At 31.9% G+C, this 9,426-nt stretch overlaps 1 pseudogene; it reads left to right on the forward strand.

Moving 5' to 3' along the window:
• Positions 1-2,212: 2,212 nt before the first annotated feature.
• Positions 2,213-4,079, forward strand: LOC134229539 (3-oxo-5-alpha-steroid 4-dehydrogenase 2-like; annotated as a pseudogene).
• Positions 4,080-9,426: the final 5,347 nt, after the last annotated feature.

Here is a 9,426-nt window from a genome sequence, read left to right on the forward strand (position 1 = left end):
TATCTATCTAACCTTCATTAAAAAGCATTAGCACTCTCAAACTTATAAGAGGCTTTCAGATAAACATTTTGGACTATTAAGTTAACCAAAATGTTCAGCAGTGATGTTGTGGTCATACTCTATTCATCTGAGATCTTTGAAGTCGATATTTGGGGTGTTGTGGGGTCGGATCAATGACATGAAAAATCCTCTTGCAATAATTTGTAGTCAACTGAAAACGGTCTTGTTAGATGATCTGTTCAATTCAGGGAGAGCTAATGCTTTAGATGACGTCCTTGTATTACATTTATGCAATTTGCGTTAATCCTCGGAAGTGATGCTGTGCTGCTGATGTCACACGTAGTCTACCATAATTTTTTTGCGAACATTGGGTGTTCGATGTTAATGGTTTACGTTTTATAGGTTTGATATGGTTTGTGTGTAACATTAAAACCTCTTGCAACTGTAGATTGCGGCACCCCTGCTTCCACTCGCCCATTTTCCTTTTTGTGCCACGCAACATTCAGATTCAATTTTAGGAGGCGTCATTTTTCAGATAAAACCAGAATCAAAATATCGAGAACCCCGATTTTGATAGCCCCTTTGTACCTGAAGGAATTGCATCGGAATCCAACAAATGAAAATTGAGATAAAAATTTTGGGGACGGTTTTGCAAAACTGGGTCTTTTTGTCTGTGAGACTTGTAGAATAATTGTAAAGTTAACAATTGCATTAAAAAATCATTCATTTCACTCGAATACATCGTATTCATACAAAATAAAAGGTAAGACAAAACTATCAAAAAAAAATTTCAGGGCATTGTTCCTATACTATGCGTTTCTTTTTTTGAAGAGTATATATTATATAATTCAAAATATAATATAGTGATCATTATTTTTTTTGCTAACATTTGTTATACTTGTTGCTGAACGTTACACTTTGTTTTTAAATAAAAGTGCAAAAGGAACGAATATATTGCTAAAATTCTGGCTGCACATCTGTAGCTTTCTGGCCTAAAAAACAGAATGGTCGTTTATCTGAAATACGAATATTGCTTAAGTTAATTTTTATTAATACGAACAGTTAATTAAAGTTAATATTACTTTTTTTAGAAAGGCTTAATAGCATATTTCCGCAAGAAATTGATTTGTGCTGCTCTTTACGCATTTATGAATATATAATTTATATCATACTGCAAATGCATAAATAGCGGATTTTTTCAAAGTTACATTAATATATCTTTTTAAACAGTGAATATAAAGTCAGCGCATTTTTGTTAGATTAGTTTTTGATGTTCTTTTACTGTATATTATGATATGATATTAGAATATATTACAAACAATTCATTGCAAGTCCAGCAATTGAAAAAGAAATGTATTTAAATTTAGAGAAAGGTCTTGAGCATACCCTACCTCCAACGAAATATAATTTTTAAGACAAGTCCCCTTTTTTCTAACTGTCAGAACATTCTGATTGTTTTTTAAAGTGCAAATGGACTCTCTCTCTCTCTCTCTCTCTCTCTCTCTCTCTCTCTCTCTCTCTCTCTCTCTCTCTCTCTCTCTCTCTCTCTCTCTCTCTCTCTCTCTCTCTCGTACATATATTACATGTAACGATGTTGACTGATCTCAAATTCCCCACACTTTTATTGATTTATTGTTGCATGAAGGAAACATCACGTCGATACCTTGGCGCCTGAAAATTGTAGCACTTGACACACACAGGCCTTGAAGTTTGCAAATTGTCCATATAATGAATAACTGAGTATTTCGCATTTAAATACATTGAGAGAGAAAGAGAGAAAGAGAGAGAGAGATAAATAGAGAGAGAGAGAGATTATTCATCACCCCGCAGTTCATATAAAAAAGTATATCCTGAATCTCAGCGGGGGTAAATTTAGACTCATGGTGTACAGATACATAAATAGAAAATAAGAACCAAAACAAACATCACAGAATTCTATAGATTTTTCATTAATTGTTGTTGTTCTGAAATAACACCTTGAATCACTGGCTAGTCGAATCAGAGTCCTTATCTCAGAATAAACAATCGGACAGCAGGAGGGAAGGTGACGTCATCCATTTTCAAAATATTATTAATAAAATTCGACTCGCACACCATAAAAATCATTGAATGCAGTAATCCTTAGTTAAACAAATCTTTAATTTCCAAATTTAGTGTAATTATTTTTCTCTGTTTTTAAAAAAAATGAAGGAAGAAAAATATAAACTTAATAATGGAACAAGTTGACCGCGTGTTTTCGGCCCCTGATTCGCTGAGATTTCCTTCTGGTCTGATGGTTTTGTGGGGGATTTATAATTTAATCACGCTTCAGTTCGACACGGCCCCCTATGGCCGGTACACCCGTCCTGGATGGGGATGCCTCGTGCCTGCTAAGCTCGGCTGGTTCCTACGGTAGTTACCGTCCTTTGTTATACTGCTTATAATACTCTCAAGGTGGCGCTATGATGAGTTAATGAATATTCATGGAAATAACATGATTCTGATTGGATGCTTTCTGTTACACTACTTTCACAGGTGAGATTTAGTATAGCCCTTTTTTCTGTCAGTATATTGTTTATGATTTTTGAAAGGTAAAAAAAAAAAGAAAACTGGAGCATATTCTAGTGTTCTCTCCTTAATTTTTTATTGCCAAGTAACTTTTGTAATAAAATTAAATTGATTTGTTCACACGTCACTGTACCGAATACACATTAAGATCATGCGCGAATCAAGGGGTTTTCAGGGTTTTATTTTGTAATTTAAATTAATATATTTTCAGAGAGGGGGTTGTACAAAAGCATAAAAGAAATCCGACACAAGGATATAAAAAATGCAAACAAATTTTCAATACCCGAAACCCCTATTTCGGAGGGGGATAGGGAATATCTGAAAATAAATTTTTATATGCTTGTCTCAAATTCACCCGCCAATATTTCTGAGGTGTCCTACTTTATATTTTTCTAGATTGACTACCTATATATCCGTGCTTGACTGTTGATGGTTTTTTATACAAAAATAATTTACCTTGATTTCAGGACTTTCATTTTCCCGCTAAGGATAAAGGGAGGTAAACCTATTTGTTTGTTTCTGTTTGTGGCCGCCGTTTTCTTCTGTTCAGAGAACGGCGCTTTGCAGACGTACGGAATACTCCTACCGAATACCAAGATCCACCACTGGTTCCAGGAAGCAAAATTCTGTCTGGGTATGTTATATGAAATAGAACTAAATTTTCCGCTGTTTGTTTCACCCTATCAATGCAAATGACACATAAATAGAAGCGAACTGGTGTTTAATTTCTAAAATGGTTATACGCACTAAAACCCTTACAGAAACATTTTTAATTTGTTTTGTAGGTATTATGTTATTTTTTACGGGGATGTACATTAACATCCGGTCTGACATTTTGCTGACGTCACTAAGGAGAGAGAAAGAAGGCACATATCAAACTCCAACAGGTATTTAGACAAAATTTTATCTGAATGTTCCCCGTTCTTTTATTCATGTAGTATTCTGGTGAAAATGGAAAGAGAATTGTATGTTGTTTAAAAACTTGACTTTTTGTCGCTAGGATTTTTATTCGAGTACGTTTCTGGTGCTAACTTTTATTTTTATCCCCAGGATTTTTATTCGAGTACGTCTCTGGAGCTAATTTTTATTTTTATCCCTAGAATTTTTTTTCGAGTACGTCTTTAGTGCCTACTATTATTTTTATCCCCAGGATTTTTATTCGAGTACGTCTCTTGTGCTAACTTCCTGGGAGAAATCGTGGAGTGGATCGGTTTTTCTGTGATGTGTTTTAATCTCCCCTCACTAGCCTTTGCTATCTTCACCCTGTGTAATATCGGCCCTAGGGCTTTCCATCACAGGTAATATACTCAGTATAGATATAGATCACCTCGAAAGGAATACATTGAAGTTTTCCCATGACATTGCGCTCACTTAAAACATTTTACATCAACAATAAAAGCAATGTACCAATTTCACCTTACTCACATCAGTGATTCTTTCCTATTTAATCTTATTTATTTGGTAGAATTTATAGGGAGAAATTTGACAATTATCCAAAAGATAGAAAGGCTCTGATTCCGTTTCTTCTGTAAGACCTTGTTTCAACAACAAAAACAAAGGGATAATGCAATAAATATACTTACATTTGTATACACTTTTTTCAGAATTTGTAAATCTGTGAACTTGATCTTGATCTTTCTCATCGAAAAGATTTTTAAAGTAATAGTTATTCTTGAACACTTTCACAATTGATTGATGGTATGCATGTTGTTTTAAGCAAGTTGGATGAACTTTATATCAATTTTGACGAATATTGTCATGCAAAATAACTTTCATTTACTACAACTTCATTTAACAAGTTTCCATGACCACCTGGGGACAAAAGCAAACGTAACACCTTTGATATCTTCCATATAATTATCAGGCTTGTTTTTTTCTTTTCCTGAGCAAAAATTTTTAAAATATTTGTTAAAAGTATTTTTCCTCTGTATTCCTTTGAAAAAGATTTGATCGTAGTCTCTCCCATTGTTGCCCCACCCTTTCCAATTGCGGTTTTGATTCAAACGATTTTGAAATATTTGAGTAATCATGGCTTTGCTGTTCTTGAGAAAACGATTTTTCAACTTTTTCTCTGGTTTTATTTTCTTTCTCAAACATTTCGTCCCTGTTGTGCTTTCAACTACCCCCACATTTACTACCCAACACATTTAAATCTATACTGACTGAGGATTTCCATACATCTTCCCTACAGTAAAAAAAAGATAATATTAATACAACTAATCAATTAAAGCTTTGTTGTTTTTCTTCATAAGCTTTGTTGTTTTTTAGAAGAAAATTTTTTCCTATAAATTGCTTTGTAAGACTGATCCTCCATTTGGCCCTTCTCTACCCCGGGATCATCATTTGAACAAATCAAAATCTACACTTTCTGTGGATGCTTCCGTATCATTATGACCAATCATAGCTTTGCTGTTCTTGAGAAAAAGGTTTTTCATTTTTTTTTCATGTTTAGAAAAGCAATCTTTGATTCCCATTGGTAGCCTGGTCCTAGCTCCAGTGTCATTACATGAACAGATTTGAATCTAAGTTATCCGAGGATTCTATCTTATTAATATGATCAATCATTGATCTCTTCGTGAGACGAAACTTCAAGATTTTTTCCCTATTTGTTCCTTTATAAAAGATTAATTAATCACTGATTGTGACCTCACCCTAACCCTGGGTTCATCATTTGAACAAACTTAAATGTGCACTTCATGTATGTAAAAAAGGTTTCCTACAAGTTAAACTTTTTTTGACAATGGTTTTTGAGAACATATTAAAAGATACTCCCACATTTTCACGATTTCTGATTATCACCCTTTTAACGAGGACGTGACCAAACTTTTGTTAGTTTGTTTCTAATTCAGGATTCAGGAAAATCACATAGAACACAGGTTGATACATGGTATCTAGACAAATTACAAAATACAAGTAAAATTTCATAGGTTCTTTAAGGTGCTTTGCCACGGATGGACCTTCACATTTTCTCAAATGTTCTGTTTAAAATCACTACGTATATGTTGGTAAAGCATTCCATAGAAAAATGCCCTAGACATTATTTCAATCTATGAATTTCGTGACGCTTTAGATTAACACCCAGGTAGCACAACAACGTTATTAAAACGTTATCAAAACGTTTTCAAAATGTTATAAAAACATTTTCTAAAACGTTATTACAACGTTATTTTGTATGGTTTTTTAAACGTTATCATAACGTTTTTCAAAAACATTGTCCTGCAATGTTTGGAAAACATTTTTGAAAACGTTTTCAAAACATTTTTAAAATCGTTTTCAGAACATTTCTAACATGTTTTGAAGGATTAAAAAAATTTACAACAAAAAAAGTATTGTACTTCCTATGGTTTTAATTGGTTTAAACTCTTTCACAAATATAATCCATGAATTCTTTTTTACATCCACACAGTCAATAACAGTCTTCTTAACAGGAAAGATTTGTCACAATTGAAATAAGAAAAAAAGTCACAATATCCTTCTTCCTTTGGAAATCACCTGTTTGGCACTTGGACTTCTTTGTTTTCTTCTGAAAAACAAAGATATAGGGAATAATTTTAGAAGATTTAAAAACTATACATACATGTAGTCATAAATCTGATAAATACAAGAAAAGTGTGTATGTTTTTGGCAACAGTTTTATAAAATATATACTAAATAAACATGATAAATCTATCTCCGTTATGCATTGGTGTCAGGAAATTTCAAACATACCTTTAAAATTTATACCCCGGTAAATCCCTCAAAGATGGTGTGTAGCAAACTTCATTCTGTCCAATTCCTCTCATAACATGTAATATTTAGTCTTTGCAAACAGCCGCTGTAAAATGAAAAATGATATTCATTTTGAGAATTGTAAATTGAAAAATATATACATGACACTGTATATAAATACAAATCATTTTACATTTCCAAAGAAGTATTAAACCAACTCGTTAAGTCCCCCCCTCCACACACACACACACACAAACTTAACCTACTCATCTATTTAAATCATGTTTTGAAGCTTTCAATTTGAAAATCTATCTCTAAGCCTGGGGTGATTATACTAAAGTACACATTAATAAAGAAAATTCACACTAGACACAAGACATAATACATATGTAAAATAAATGCACAATCATGATAAACTTCAATGATCTGTTAACTTCAAAAACAACCAATATTAACCGCCCTCAAATATCCAAGATATATACAATCATTTACCATTGTTTACAAGGAATGATTCGGACTTAAACAAACACATGCAGCTATGATACTATTTCTTAATACATGTATAAACGATAAATACAACTTTGAATTCAACATACCTTACGGTGATGTAAAATATTCCCCAAATCCTGTCCTTTGTCTCTCAAGAATGCTGCCGGTTTTTTCAAAATCTTGATAAGTTGACCTATATAGATCACGTGGAAATAGTTTGCAGCAAGGAGCAGTTTCATCAGCGCTGACCACGGCATCCCGCTGTGTCAATCAATTAACTTTTGATAAACGCGTTATCCAGGAGGAAACAACACAAGTCAATAAATGCACTGCATTACTTTGTTGAACAACATCACATCTTAGAAAAAATACTTTAAAATGGCTTTTTATACATTTTTCACAATCATTATTATTTTTTTTTAGGAAATCAATGTGGCATATAAAAATTAAAAAACTGAATTAAAAACATTTTTGTTTAATTTTTTTTTCCTTATATATATCACCTAGTATTAATAACAAACAAACAAAAAAGTAAATACTAAATGTATATTTTTTAAGAATTGAAATATATAGTATTTGTTGCAATTGTTTCTATAACGTTTTAACAACGTTTTCCAAACATTTTAAGACAATGTTATATTCATGTTTTCTGGTATCATTTGTAATCGGAATTTATAATGAATTTCATTCAATTAAAAAAAAATATTCTTAAAATTTGAGTCAACGTACACAACACACTGTGTATATTCTTAATATCATATTATGAGTTTTTAGAATACCAGTAGTTTTTCTCAAACAATAAAATATGAAAACATTTTTTATAATGCTTTTTAAGCAATAAAAAAATTCTTATTATAATTATAAAAATGTTATGCAAAAATGTTTTCTAAAAACTTCCTTCCAACCAGTATTAAACGTTATGAAAAACATTTTTAAAATGTTTTTGAGAAACGTTTTCTAAAAACGTCATTATAACCTAGATAAAACGTTATAAAAACATTTTTCAAACGTTATGTCAAAAACGTTTTGGAATAACATCCTTACAACCGGAATATAATGTTATGAAAACGTTTTGTGCTACCTGGGCACATCCTTGCACTTTCACAAAATATAACTTAATTCTTAATACTTCAGAAAATTTTTTGATAAGTTTTGTTTAAGTTGTACATTTAAATTACAAACTGTCTACTGAATGGATATACAACTAGCTATCGGCTCATACAAAATTCATGCCAAACAAGAGATGTTTATGAAATAGTTACCCCTCCTACCCCAGTATTGGAAATTTTCTACATCGAAGAAGCATAACGCTGACAGCAATTCCTTCTTCGTACCTACGAGAAAACTTGGTCTAGATATTGTTATGATGAATTTGCATACTGAATCTCATAATGAAATAAACAGAAACTGCAAATAATTTGAATTTTCATTAGTCCAATGGGCATAACTCTGTCAAATATCGTAAACAAACACATTTTGTTTAAAAAAAGGTTATTTGCTATGCAGAATACATATTTTAACGTTATATTAAATTTTCTGGATTACATTATGAATATTTCTTTCTAATACACAACAACAAATACATGAACAGAACAAGTATGTGAGGAAAATATAAAACAGAGACTTCTGGAAGCTAGTATCATGTGCTTTGGATGCGTTAAAATCGCCTGTTGACTTATTCAATACCCAAGAGCTTACCAGTTTTGTAAATTGAGGCATGCTACTGACTGACAAAGTGATAAGAAGTATTTCAAGAATTTCTTAGAGCCCTGTGAATTGGTAAAGAATAAACTGCACACTGTCAGTAAGATGAGTATAATCAAAGATCTATATTTTTTATATGAAACATCTGAGACAAATTAGGACTCAATGGCAGGCTGTACTTGTTAACAAAGTTATTATATAGAATTCACGACATGCTGACATTCAACGAGGATATTGTAATCTTTATAATCACTTTGTCAGTCAGTAGCATGCTCCACTTTACAAAATTAGATAACTCTTATGTAACTAATGAGTTAGGTAAAATCAACATAATAACCACTTGGTGATAGAATTTCTTTTATCAAAAAGGAGAGTTGATAATTGAAATCCGAAGTAGCCTCGATTGATTTTCATATTATCTAATTACAGTTTAGCCCTATCCTTTGTAAACAATATGAATGAAAACAGCAAAATGATAAATTAAACAGTTCACCTTTAACCATGATATTTTTCTCCTTTGTGTCATTCTTCTTTAATGGTATGACAGATATCAGGTGTATTGGATTTTATTCAAAGTAGAATGTAATATGAGATCAACAATAAGGAAAAAGCAATCGCACGCCCTCCTAAAGTGACAACATATATTCATACACGGCAAAATACACTGCTCACAAAAGTTGATATAACGTCCTCAACAATTAAAATTGAATGAATAAAGTAAATAGCAATTCGACACCAGACAAAAGTATATATCAAAATGATGACAAACTAAAGTCAGAATTCAGTTCGGAAAGGACAGACAAAAGAAATGTGTCTTAACAAACATATTAGACACGCAATTATTTCTATCAAACAATAGTAAACAAAAGTGCGAAATATATAGCACAGACAGGAAAATAATAAGTAATTTCCTCACATCAGTAAAACAATATATAATAATTTAACTCCACTCAATCGTATGTATCGAATGAACTTCAC

Source organism: Saccostrea cucullata, unplaced genomic scaffold, assembly GCF_032062105.1.
Source record: "Saccostrea cucullata isolate Sc308-1 unplaced genomic scaffold, CSIRO_AGI_Scuc_v1 ctg4814, whole genome shotgun sequence".
Classification (NCBI taxonomy): Eukaryota; Metazoa; Mollusca; class Bivalvia; order Ostreida; family Ostreidae; genus Saccostrea; species Saccostrea cuccullata.